We start from the raw sequence: 11533 nt of genomic DNA, 5'->3' as shown, positions 1-11533 counted from the left end.
ATTGAAGATCTAGAGAAGAAAGTCAAAGATCATGAAGCTATTTTGGAGAAAAAGGACTTCGAACTTCAGACTATGGAAGGTTCACTGGCGGATGCTCAGGCTGAAAATGCTAAATTGAAGAGTGAACTATGCTTAGAAAAGAAAAATTTTGAAGTCAGACTCGAAGCTGAAGTTGAGAAGAATTCAAATTTACAGAAATTACTGAAAGAACTTCAGGAAAAGTGTTTGAGCTTCGGCACCCAATGTTTGCAGTCATTGAAACAAATTTTTAACTCGGTTGGAGCAAGTTCTGAGAAATTCAAACCCTCAGTTGAAAACCTGCCGGAAACCTTTGATCATATTGAGGGCGAAGTTGATGCTCTCGACGAAGTTATAGCTGGTCACGCCGATTTTTGTGCTCTGCTAGCTTCTCGAGGCACAGCTGTTGCTTTCATAAAATCTGGCTGCACACACGGGAAAATTGTCAACAGACCAAATTTTAGCTTGTCACCGGCAGATTTACTTGATATTCCTAGCTTAGCTCGAAGCATAGGAAGCAGATTTATAACTCAGGTTTGGATAAAAGGCAGTCGAAAAATAGCTGGCGACGAAGCTCGAAGTCATCTTAAGCCGATAAAAATAACTTATATTACCTTGCCTTCTCTTTGAACCTTGCAGTTGTCTCATACCATTTTAACATGTATAGGATGACGAAGCCGAGGAAAAATGAGCCGAAGCTTGACAAATGTTCCGAAGCTCAAATGGTCCTTCCAAAACTCAGACGATTTGAAGCCTAGCCAAAACTGGATATCTTGCTGCAAAAGATTCTTAGAGAAATTTTGTAATCTCATTGTTATTTTAAAAACCAGATACTAACTCTATAAATTCGTGCGTACCTTGTAATATAATTTACCTCTTTGTCCATTTATGAACTGCTTTGCTGTGGACGAAACCTTTATATTTTTTGAGCCGAAGGCGAAAAAAACACCTTCCCTTCTTTTCGTTCACAACGAAGCATAAAACTACTTTCCCCCTTTTTCTTTATTTCTGCCGAAGCCTTATCCTTTTGACCGAAGCATCTGCCTTTGGCTGTATGATATGATGATGATCCTATGTATGTCTAGATGAACGTTTATGAATGCAAATGTTATGATGCAATGAGCTTGTGCAAATGAATATCCAAACACGCACATACGAAGCCATAACCATAGCCTTCATTCCGTTGGGAATGTCTGAAGTCTTTTTGCCGCTTATTTTTCGGCTTCACCGTTTATTTTTCGGTGTATCAGCGCTGACTTTTCGCTGTAAGTTCTGCATCCCCTTAGGAACGACTTTTGAACTTCTTCTCCTTCTATTTCGGCGGTATTCGCGTTGACTTTTCGCGCTTCGCCTTATATTTCGGCGGTATCAACGTTGACTTTTCGCGGTAAGCTCTGCATTCCCTTAGGAACGACTTTTGAGCAGAAAACTTACGCTGCGCTCCCTTAGGAACGCCTTTTTGTAGCTTCGTCGCACTCTGCATCCCCTTAGGGACGACTTTCGAGCTTCTCCCTGCTTTTCTTTGTCTCTGCACTCGATGGTGCATGCTCATATTTTACATTTACATTTTTTGGGGGATTTTGCTCTCGTAGAGCTTGAATAAGAAAAGAGAAATTACATGCTATGGCCCCATTAAAAACCTTCCCCCCCTTTGGAAAGGAAAATGGTGCCATTGGAAAAAAAATAAAAAAGATTACATCAAGTTATACATAATATCGCCGAAGTTCATCCGCATTCCAAGATCTAGGAATGTCGTTGCCGTCCATATCCTTCAATCTGTAAGAACCGGGTCTTGACGAAGATACTACCAGGAAAGGTCCTTCCCACTTCAGCTGTAGCTTGCCTACTGTATCTGGGTTGGCCACTCGCCGAAGTACCAAATGCCCTGGTTTAATATTCTTTAACCGAACTTTTCTATCCCACCACTTTATTATTTTAGCTTGATATTTATTGATATTCCCCACAGCCTGAAGCCTGATCCCTTCTATAGCATCTTTTGCCACAGAATAATCAGCTTCATGCCCTTCCGAAGCCACTGTTCTTATTGACCCTATCCTAGCTTCTTCTGGGGTTATTGCTTCGTCACCAAATAATAGTTTGAATGGTGTAAAACCTGTTGACCGAGATGTTGTTGTGTTGTGGCTCCACACCACTTTGATCAATTCATCTGGCCATTTTCCTCTAGGCTGATTGAAGATTAACTTCATTATTCCCGTCATTATAATGCCATTAGCTCTTTCAACAAGTCCATTTGACTCCGGATGCCTGACCGATGCGAAATGAATCTTCGTGCCAATCTGTTCATAGAATTCCTTGAAAGATTCGGCATCAAACTGTGTTCTGTTGTCTACAGTAATAGCCTTCGGTACTCCGAAGCGACAAACAATGTTTTGCCAGAAAAATTTCTGGACGGTAACTGAAGTTATTGTGGCCAAAAGCTTCGCCTCAATCCACTTGGAGAAATACTCTACCGCCACTACAACATATTTTAGATTTCCTTGTGCTGGTGGAAGTGGACCTAGCAAATCAAGGCCCCACCTTTCCAACGGCCAGGTGGGCTGTATTAATTGAGTGAGAGATGAAGGTTGTTTCTGATCTCTTGCACATTTTTGGCAACCTTCACATTTTTGAACTAATTCTGCTGCATCCAAAGCTGCCTTCGGCCAGTAGAATCCTTGTCGAAAAACTTTTCCTAACAGAGGTCTAGACCCAATGTGAGATCCACACAGACCTGCATGTATCTCCTTCATTAATTCGATACCTTCGGTCCTTGATAAACACTTAAGAAGTGGGGAACAAACCCCTTGTTTATACAATTCCCCCTCTATCATCACATATGGTCTCGTCCTTGCCTCCATTCTCTTATTATAAGCTTCGTCACTTGAAAGACAATTGCGTTGGAGAAAAGATATTATTTCAGTTCTCCAGTCCTCACTGTGTACTGGAGAAATGGTAAGTACAACTCTTTCCATAAGCTCCACCGAAGGTGCCTTTATTGTTTCGAAGAATACTTCCAAAGGTATGGGGAGCCCCTAGGCTGCTGATTTAGCTAACATATCTGCATGTTCATTTTCACCTCTTGGAATATTCTTGATAGAAAAACCTTCGAAAGAAGCTTCCAACCTTCGAACTGCATCCAAATATTTCTCAAGCTTCGGATCTCGGGCTTTGCTGCTTTTGTCCACGTGACCAGCAATAACTTGAGAATCGGTTTTCAAAATAGCCCTTCTTATTCCCATTGCCCTTAGTTTTCGAAGCCCCAATAGAAGTGCTTCGTACTCAGCAATATTATTTGTACAACTGAAATCCAACTTGACTGCATAACATGTTTTAATTTTAGATGGTGCCACTAGAACCACAACTGCTCCTGCGCCGAAGGTTCCCCAAGAACCTTCGCAGAACACTGTCCAAGCTTCGGTATCCTTGCTTGCCCCTTCTTCATGAGCCCCTGGCGTCCAGTCAGCGATGAAGTCTGCTAGCGTTTGGGATTGAATTGAAGATCTGTGTACATAATCGATGATAAATTCATTGAGCTCCGTGGCCCACTTTCCAATCCTTCAAGTAGCCTCTCTGTTCCTCATAATATCCTTCAGAGGCTGTGATGAGGGAACAATTATATGGTAAGCTTGAAAATAATGCCAAAGCTTCCTAGAGGCCATTAATACAACATACAACACTTTCTCCAATTCTGTATAATTTTTCTTTGAAAAACTCAATACATCGGAAACAAAGTATAATGGAACTTGCTTCTTAATTTGTCCTTCAAGTTTCTCCTGTACAAGAGCCGCACTTACTGTAGAGTGGGAAGCTGCCACATACAATAGCAAAGGAGCCCCTGGCGTAGGTGGGGTTAGTGTTGTTAGATCAATCAGATATTGCTTCAGCTCTTCGAAGGCTTTCTGCTGAGCTAAACCCCACTGAAAGACTTCGGCCAACTTCAATACTTCAAAGAATGGTAAATTTCTTTCTGCTGATCTAGATATGAATCGATTCAAAGATGCCAATCTTCCTATCAGCCGCTGATCCCCCTTCTTTGTGCTTGGCGGTTCCATCCGAAGGATAGCTTCGATCTTGTTTGGGTTAGCTTCGATCCCCTTCGTTGAAACCAGACAACCAAGAAACTTGCCCTTCTTTACTTCGAAGACACATTTTTCTGGATTTAATTTCAGGTCGGCCTGCCTAAAGTTAGCAAATGTTTCCTGCAGGTCAGCAATGTGATTTTCTTGCTTCGTGCTCTTTACTATGATATCATCAACATATGTTAGCACATTTCTGCCTATCTGAGAGTGTAGGACTTTGGCTGTCATCCTACTGAAGCTTCCTCGAGCATTCTTGAGCCCCTCAGGCATCCGAAGATAACAATATGTGCCACTAGGGGTTATGAAGCTAGTTTTTGGCTCATTTTCCTACTTCATCCAAATTTGGTGGTAGCCTGAATAACAATCTAGTAAACTCATGAGTTCTGATGAAGCTGCTGCATCTACTAGAGAATCTATTCTTGGTAATGGGAACTCATCCTTTGGACAAGCCTTGTTGAGATCAGTAAAATCGATGCACATTCTCCATTTGCGATTGGCCTTCTTCACCATAACAGTGTTGGCTAGCCACTCTGGGTATTTTACTTCTCTGATGACACTAGCACTGAGAAGTCTTTTTACTTCATTCCGAGCACCTTCGGCTTTATCATCAGACATTTTCCGAAGCCTATGCTTTCTGGGTCTGAAGGATGGATCGACATTGAGTGAATGTTCAATGACGTCCCTGTTGACACCACATAGATCGTTGGCTGGCCATGCAAAGACATCTTTATTGTTGAACAAAAACCTTACTAGAGTTTTTTCCTGCACCTCAGATAATTGAGATCCCAGCAATACTTTCTGCTCTGCTATGTCTTCACACAGAAGCATGGGTTTCGGCTGATCGGCCGAAGCAGCCTTCTCCCTTCTGTACTTGTATTGCTCACAAGCTTCGGTTCCGTCTATATTATGGATTGCTTTTGAATCTGTCCAATTTCCTTCAGCCTTTCTGGCAGCTTCCTGACTTCCATGAATAGCAATAGGTCCTTGTTCCGAAGGTATCTTCATGCATAGATATGCTGGGTGAAGAATTGCTTCGAAAGCGTTGAGTGTCCCACGACCAATGATTGCATTGTAGGGATATTCCATGTCAACAATATCAAACACAATCTGTTCAGTCCTCGTATTGTGGACAAATCCAAAGGTCACTGGCATTGTGATTTTGCCAAGTGCTACAATCTGCCTTCCTCCGAAGCCACAAAGTGGGTGCGTAGCATCATGAATCTTATCCTCTGGCTCTTGCATCTGTCTGAAGGCCTTGGCAAATATGATGTCCGCTGCACTACCTGTATCAACCAGAACATTGTGGACCAGAAACCCCTTGATGACACAAGAAATGACCATAGCATCATTGTGAGGATAATCCTTGAGCTGAAGGTCCTCCTAGGAGAATGTAATTGGGATATGGGACCATTTTGACTTGATGAAGGGTCCCTGCACGCCGACATGCTGTACCCTTCTCTGGGCCTCCTTCTTCTTCTTATTGGCCGGCTCTGAGCATGAACCGCCTATTATCGGGAGTACCAGCTTCATCGACGAAGCAGCTTCAGCTTGATTGTTGAACGAAGCCATCAACTCGAAAGTGGAAGTGAGTTCACCGGAGGTGGGCGCCAATGTTTGGGACTTGTTCTCAAATGCTATGAGTTAAGAACAAGGCAACACAAAAACGTTAAATGTTAAAGTCCTTCGTCCTTCGAGGCATTATTTCCCTTAGGATATAATGATCTTCGGACGAAGGTTATGAAGGACATACCTTCATCGATGCAGCATATAATAATGAAGAAAGAATCAAATGAAATGTAAAAGATAACATAAACAATTATATATCAACTTATTTCTATTTTATTACTATGGAAAAATAGAAATGATATTAGATTACAAATGTACCTTCGGCTCGAAAGAAGGTAAAAGTACAAGCGTGACACAAAAGCAGGATAACAAGCCAGTGTGTGCAGTACAGGGGTACTGTTCATCTATTTATAGGCACAGGGCGCAACCTGTGAAATATTACAATCATGCCCTTTACAAAAGATTACAACTGTGACATAGACCCTCATGGACTAAACAGCCATTTCATCTTTAAGTTGGTTTCACCCATCGTCTTGAGACATTTCATAATGCCGAAGCTTCATGAGTGATAGCTTCGACGTTGCTTTTAGGAGGACCTTCGGCGATGAAGCATGTCCCAACAGCAGCGGAAATCTTATTACCAAATTTTACATTATATTTATCGGAGTGATTAGAAAAGTATAAGTTTGAAATATATGCTAGCTCAAGTGACCATCCTCAATAAGAAGTATAGAAGAGTTACTTAGACTTATAGGAAGGCCGAGCCCACCGGCACTTAACACCATCAACAGCAGCACAAAGTTAAACCTGAAAAACAACAGGGAATAAAACCCTGAGTACGGAATTACTCAGCAAGACTTACCTGACTAAAGAAAAGACTCTCAAGGGTATGCTGGCTAGAGGGTTTCAAGGTATGGCTTATCAAGAATCAAAGACTCTGTTTTGCAGAAAAGCTTACTATGAGTGGATCCTTAAAATCCATTTTTACTTGTCAGGTTAAGTAAAGTTACCTGCATCTAGAGTTCTTTCTACCCTAGTTCAATCACTTGGCCTATACTAGCCATCTTTTCATCATCCCTTTAGTTCACTGGATTGCTACGTGTAGGGTAGTGACCAAGTCTTCATGTCCGAGAAGTAGCGGCGATCCGAATCGATTAATACTAAGCTGAGGATCTCTAATCACACGACATATGTAGCACTTAACCCTTGCATATGTCAACTCACCACCAGGGTTCTTAAGACCAGATCAGGTTCACGCTAACCGAGAGCATAGATACACCACCGTCCAGCCTCTTGCCACGGAGGGTACATGCTACTCTCGCCATCTCTCCACTCCCATTGCGTGTTATCTTATTCTGGTATTAGTCTGCCCGAGGCAAAGGTTACCCATGATGAGGCATGTGACCAGTTAAAAGGTCCTCGATCATCAAGCCTACATCGAGACAGTACTTAATCGACTTAGACGGAGACACTACACCAAGACTCCTTTCTCGTGCAAGTCAACCGCCCGGTCTCAACTTTATTATTTTCAACCCAAAGTTTGGTACCTGGCAGAGGTACATCATTTCCGATGTTGAACCCATCAAGGCCTTTGACGGATCCACCATCCAGTTTTATTTTTGAAAACATTCCCACCCACTGAAGCATCACTTTTGTTTTAAAACAAAACATTTTTGTTTTTCTAAAGCAAGGCTAAGCATCATAAAATTCTTTTCATAAAACGGCGTCAAGGAAGGGTATTCAATTTTCCAAGGAAAGAAATACATCAACGGTTTAGCACACAACTCCTATCACCTAATGCATCAAATAAGGTGATAAAGATTTTAAAACACAAGGAGGTGGCAAATGCACCAGGGCTTGCCTGAATAACATTAGGTTAGTGTTTGTTAGGTGACGTCCAATTGACGATCATCCTTGTCCTAGCACTTGATCAGGCAGGTTTGTCCATCAGCATCACCATGCGGAGTAGCCCGCGCTTGGGGTTGACTTGACTCGTCTTCCGCACCACGCGATTAATTAACGTACCTGAATGAAATGCATTATGCATATGAATGCATATCGACAAGAATATCACAAACCTAAATAGTGCTACGCGATAGCAAATTTAACACCTAGTGGCGAGGCATTGTACAATTTTATACGGAAACACTAGTTACCGATATACGACTACGCGCAATAGTCATAAAACAATAAATTATACATGCTAACTACAACATTCGCGTTTTTCCTATTTAATCATATTTAATTTTATTACCAAGCAAGAATAAATTATAAACACACTCACTCATTTTTAGTTACAATATAGTGATGTTACTTGATCCTAAATATTCGAAGTTGCAATCAACATCCATTCAAATCATGAAATCGACCAGCACACATAGAATATCATACCTAGTTCAGAGAACACACTAAACGACTTATAACTTTAACTTCAAAATTCTTGGACACCTAACACTTATAAAATTTGATAGAAGAACTTTTATTAACTTTCTAAACTAATTTACCGGTTAACCTGTGTATCATATATATTAATAAAACTTCCCATTTTAATACCTACAGTCCCGTAAACACAGAGACCTATTGAGACCTCTTTCATCCTACGACATCGACCAAATTACCAACCCGACTCAGGCAATCTAATAAATATTATACCCAGTCAAACCATCCATCAATCCACTAACACAAATAACAAATTTGCTTACCCTGACTAATTCGACGAGATAGTAGGAAGCACGACGACGGTTTTCGGTTGATGTCTTCGATCACACACGTCTGGCGAACGATGCACACCACTTCTACTCTTGACCAGATACTCATGGAATTCCATTTTGTCGAGCTGGTGGCGCGTGGCCAGCACAAGAGCGTCTTCACGGCTTGGGACTTGGCGTAGTCGAGGATGGCGATCGATGATATCGACGTGCCAGCGCGACGATTTCCATTTGACGATGATGATGGCAGTACGACTTGTTCGAGTTGAGGCGAGCGCGATCCAGGTACCACAGCAGTACGTCGATAAAGCCACGACGACACAATGAGGTGAACGCGGCAACACACGGCTCAACGGGTAAAGAGGGCGCGACGGCTGGCGAGCTGGACTAGCTTGGATAGGAACAGCCAACGTGATAACCATGGCGAATAGGAAATCAACAACTGGCAAAACCGATGGCCGAACAGGATGACACGAGACTAGATCTTACGATCGAGATGCAAGGGATCGCAGCTGCTGCTTCGACATGAATTACATGTTGTCGAGCATGACGGAGGCCGGGGAGCAGGAATGCTGCGTAGAGAAATCCACGTCTACGTGCAAGGGACTTCGGCTGGGCGCGCGCACAGGGAGCGAGCAACGCCGAGCCAGGGACGTGGAGGAAAATCACTATAGCTCGACGCCGGCCATGGGGAGCAGGGGCGCGACGAGTAGAGACGGTCGGCCGAGCTGTGCAAGCAGAGGAGCATGGCCGGCGAACCAGGAAATCAGAGAGAAGCAACCATGGGAGCAGGCGCGCAGGCAGCCAGAGACCGAGCTGGGGGAAAGAAATCTGCGCGCATAGGAAGGAGGCCTTGGCCATGGGCGCGACAAGCTGACGCCGTTGGGGAGGAACAAACTCGCGAGCAGCCATATGAGAGCAGCTCGACAAGCATGAGAGGGCAGAGGTGAGCTGGAGGGCGCGCCATGGGCGAGTTCTAGGGAGCAGGCGTGCCAAGGACTGGGACCAGGGGCGCGGTGCTGGGAGCTTGGCCAGGCGCGGTTGGAGAAGGGCAAGGCTAAGCGGACGCCTTGGGAGCAGGGGCGCCGAGGGAGCAAGGACGCAGAAGCACGACATGGGGAGCTCGGCATGACGCACAGCGTGGGGAGGAAGAAGAGCGCGCGCTAGAGAGAGATGGAGGGAGAGAAGCCAGGGCGCGACACTAAAGGGCAGAGGGAAGGTCGCCGGCAGAGGAAGGGGCGAGCACAGGGGAGGAGCTCGGCCGCCATAGGAGAGGGAAGCTCGCGGCCCACGCGAAGAGAGAAAGAAGCAGTCGTAAAAAAAAAACAGGGGGCGGCGGGATTTTACTTTGGAGCAGGGCGGTGGGAAAAATCAGCCTAGATGCGGTGGTAAGGATAGGGTAGAAGGGATATTTTTGTTTTTTTTAATTTCTTTAACCAAAAAATCACAGATATTTGGATTTGAGAGATATTTAAAAGGTCGAACCAAAATAAGTTCGACAGAATATTTGAGAAGGATTTGATTTGATGACTAGTCTAGAGTCAGATAAATTCGTATCTGTTATTTATACTTAAGGATTTAGATCGAGATGAGATACACACGAATCGAACCAAACGAGATCGGGACTGAGATTTTAGTCCACTTTTGTTTACATAGGAATCAGACGTATTTCCATAATTGTAAACAATGGAACAGATTAATCACGAATACTCAGTTCGGATCAAGTTATCTTGGTCCGATATAATGTTTTTGCATTAACTTTTGTCTCCGAGTTCAAATTAATTTGCCCGGGATAAAAATCACCCAGTGGGTCGAGCTTCCGAATTCGTGTTCGCGCGAGCGATGTATTTTAAATAATCACCAGACGCACTGATTTTTGGAACAACGATGTTTCGAACATCATGAAAATTTAGGACGAGCCCGGATAGATAAAAATGATGTCGAACTCGCGATAGACGAAACAGATGCGATATTAAAATCGCGATAGGCGAAGATGATTAAAAATTTTAGCATCCGTTTTATCTACTGATATTACGTGCTTAAATCCATACTCATTGTCGAGCGAAAAATAAACACCAGGGGTGTTACAACCCTCCCCCCTTAAAAGAATCTCGTCCTGAGATTCGGAACGAAAGACTTCTAAGAGTAGAGTAATGTAACCTACGTCCATATCAGCGGTAATCACAAGGCAGTCCAAGCAAAGGCGAGTGTCTCCAGATGTGGTCTCTCTAGTGGACATAACATGTATCGCTTTAAGCTAATTTAGAAATGTCCACCAATAGAGACGATATCTGCCAGAGGAACACATAAGGTTCCATGTGTGCAGTTTGCTTTTTTTCTGATGACACAGTACTATTTGATTCTGTTGGGCGAGGGGCAAATAGGCGATTTTACCCAAACAGAATCAGATGCACCATCTTGGGTAAAACACATAAAAGTAGGTTTACCAACAATTGGTCATGATAAGTTCATAGCACACGAGACAGGTGTGAATGTCGAACAACATCACAGTTAACTCGTGTTAGCCAGAGAATCCATGTCCAAGGAAATGATAGAGACTCAAAAAATTACCAGCGAAGGATCTTTAAATGCTGACTTCGTGTCTAATCCATTGTATCAAGCACTAGGCATGGCTCGACTTGATCACACATGCTGGAAAAGCACACGTGAGGCGATCGGGGCATGACTAGAGCGATGATTAGGTGGTCACTGGCCGACTTAATCTTGATTCTTGCTAGCTCTTCCTTAGGATGGTTTGAGCCAAAGTGAGTTTGGATAACTCGATAAAGCGATCTCTAAACTCAACCTTTGTTCACAATGTAGTTACAAGTTAGTAAAACCAACTTGTTGAACGACTTATGACATTGAGTAGGTCCTCTCAGTACCATCGGTAAGCCAAGGGTTGAGAGTTCATTCTTGTTAACAGTTGATCATGCATTTGGGTAGAAATCCCTTTGGTCAGGTTGTTCATCCGTTTCTTCATGCGAGATGAATCATCCACATGGTTAGGGAATACATGGATTAAATAGGAGAGCGAATGAACAAACTCCTACATCTCAGCAGTAGGGGAAATCCAATCTCCATTTTGAGAGCTAATAAGTTGTTTTCCAATACTAAAAAGCTCCAAGGCTATCAAAATGGTTACAAGTAGAGAGCCAAATA

Source organism: Zea mays, chromosome 8, assembly GCF_902167145.1.
Source record: "Zea mays cultivar B73 chromosome 8, Zm-B73-REFERENCE-NAM-5.0, whole genome shotgun sequence".
In the NCBI taxonomy this organism is placed as follows: Eukaryota; Viridiplantae; Streptophyta; class Magnoliopsida; order Poales; family Poaceae; genus Zea; species Zea mays.
This window is presented reverse-complemented; position numbering follows the sequence as displayed.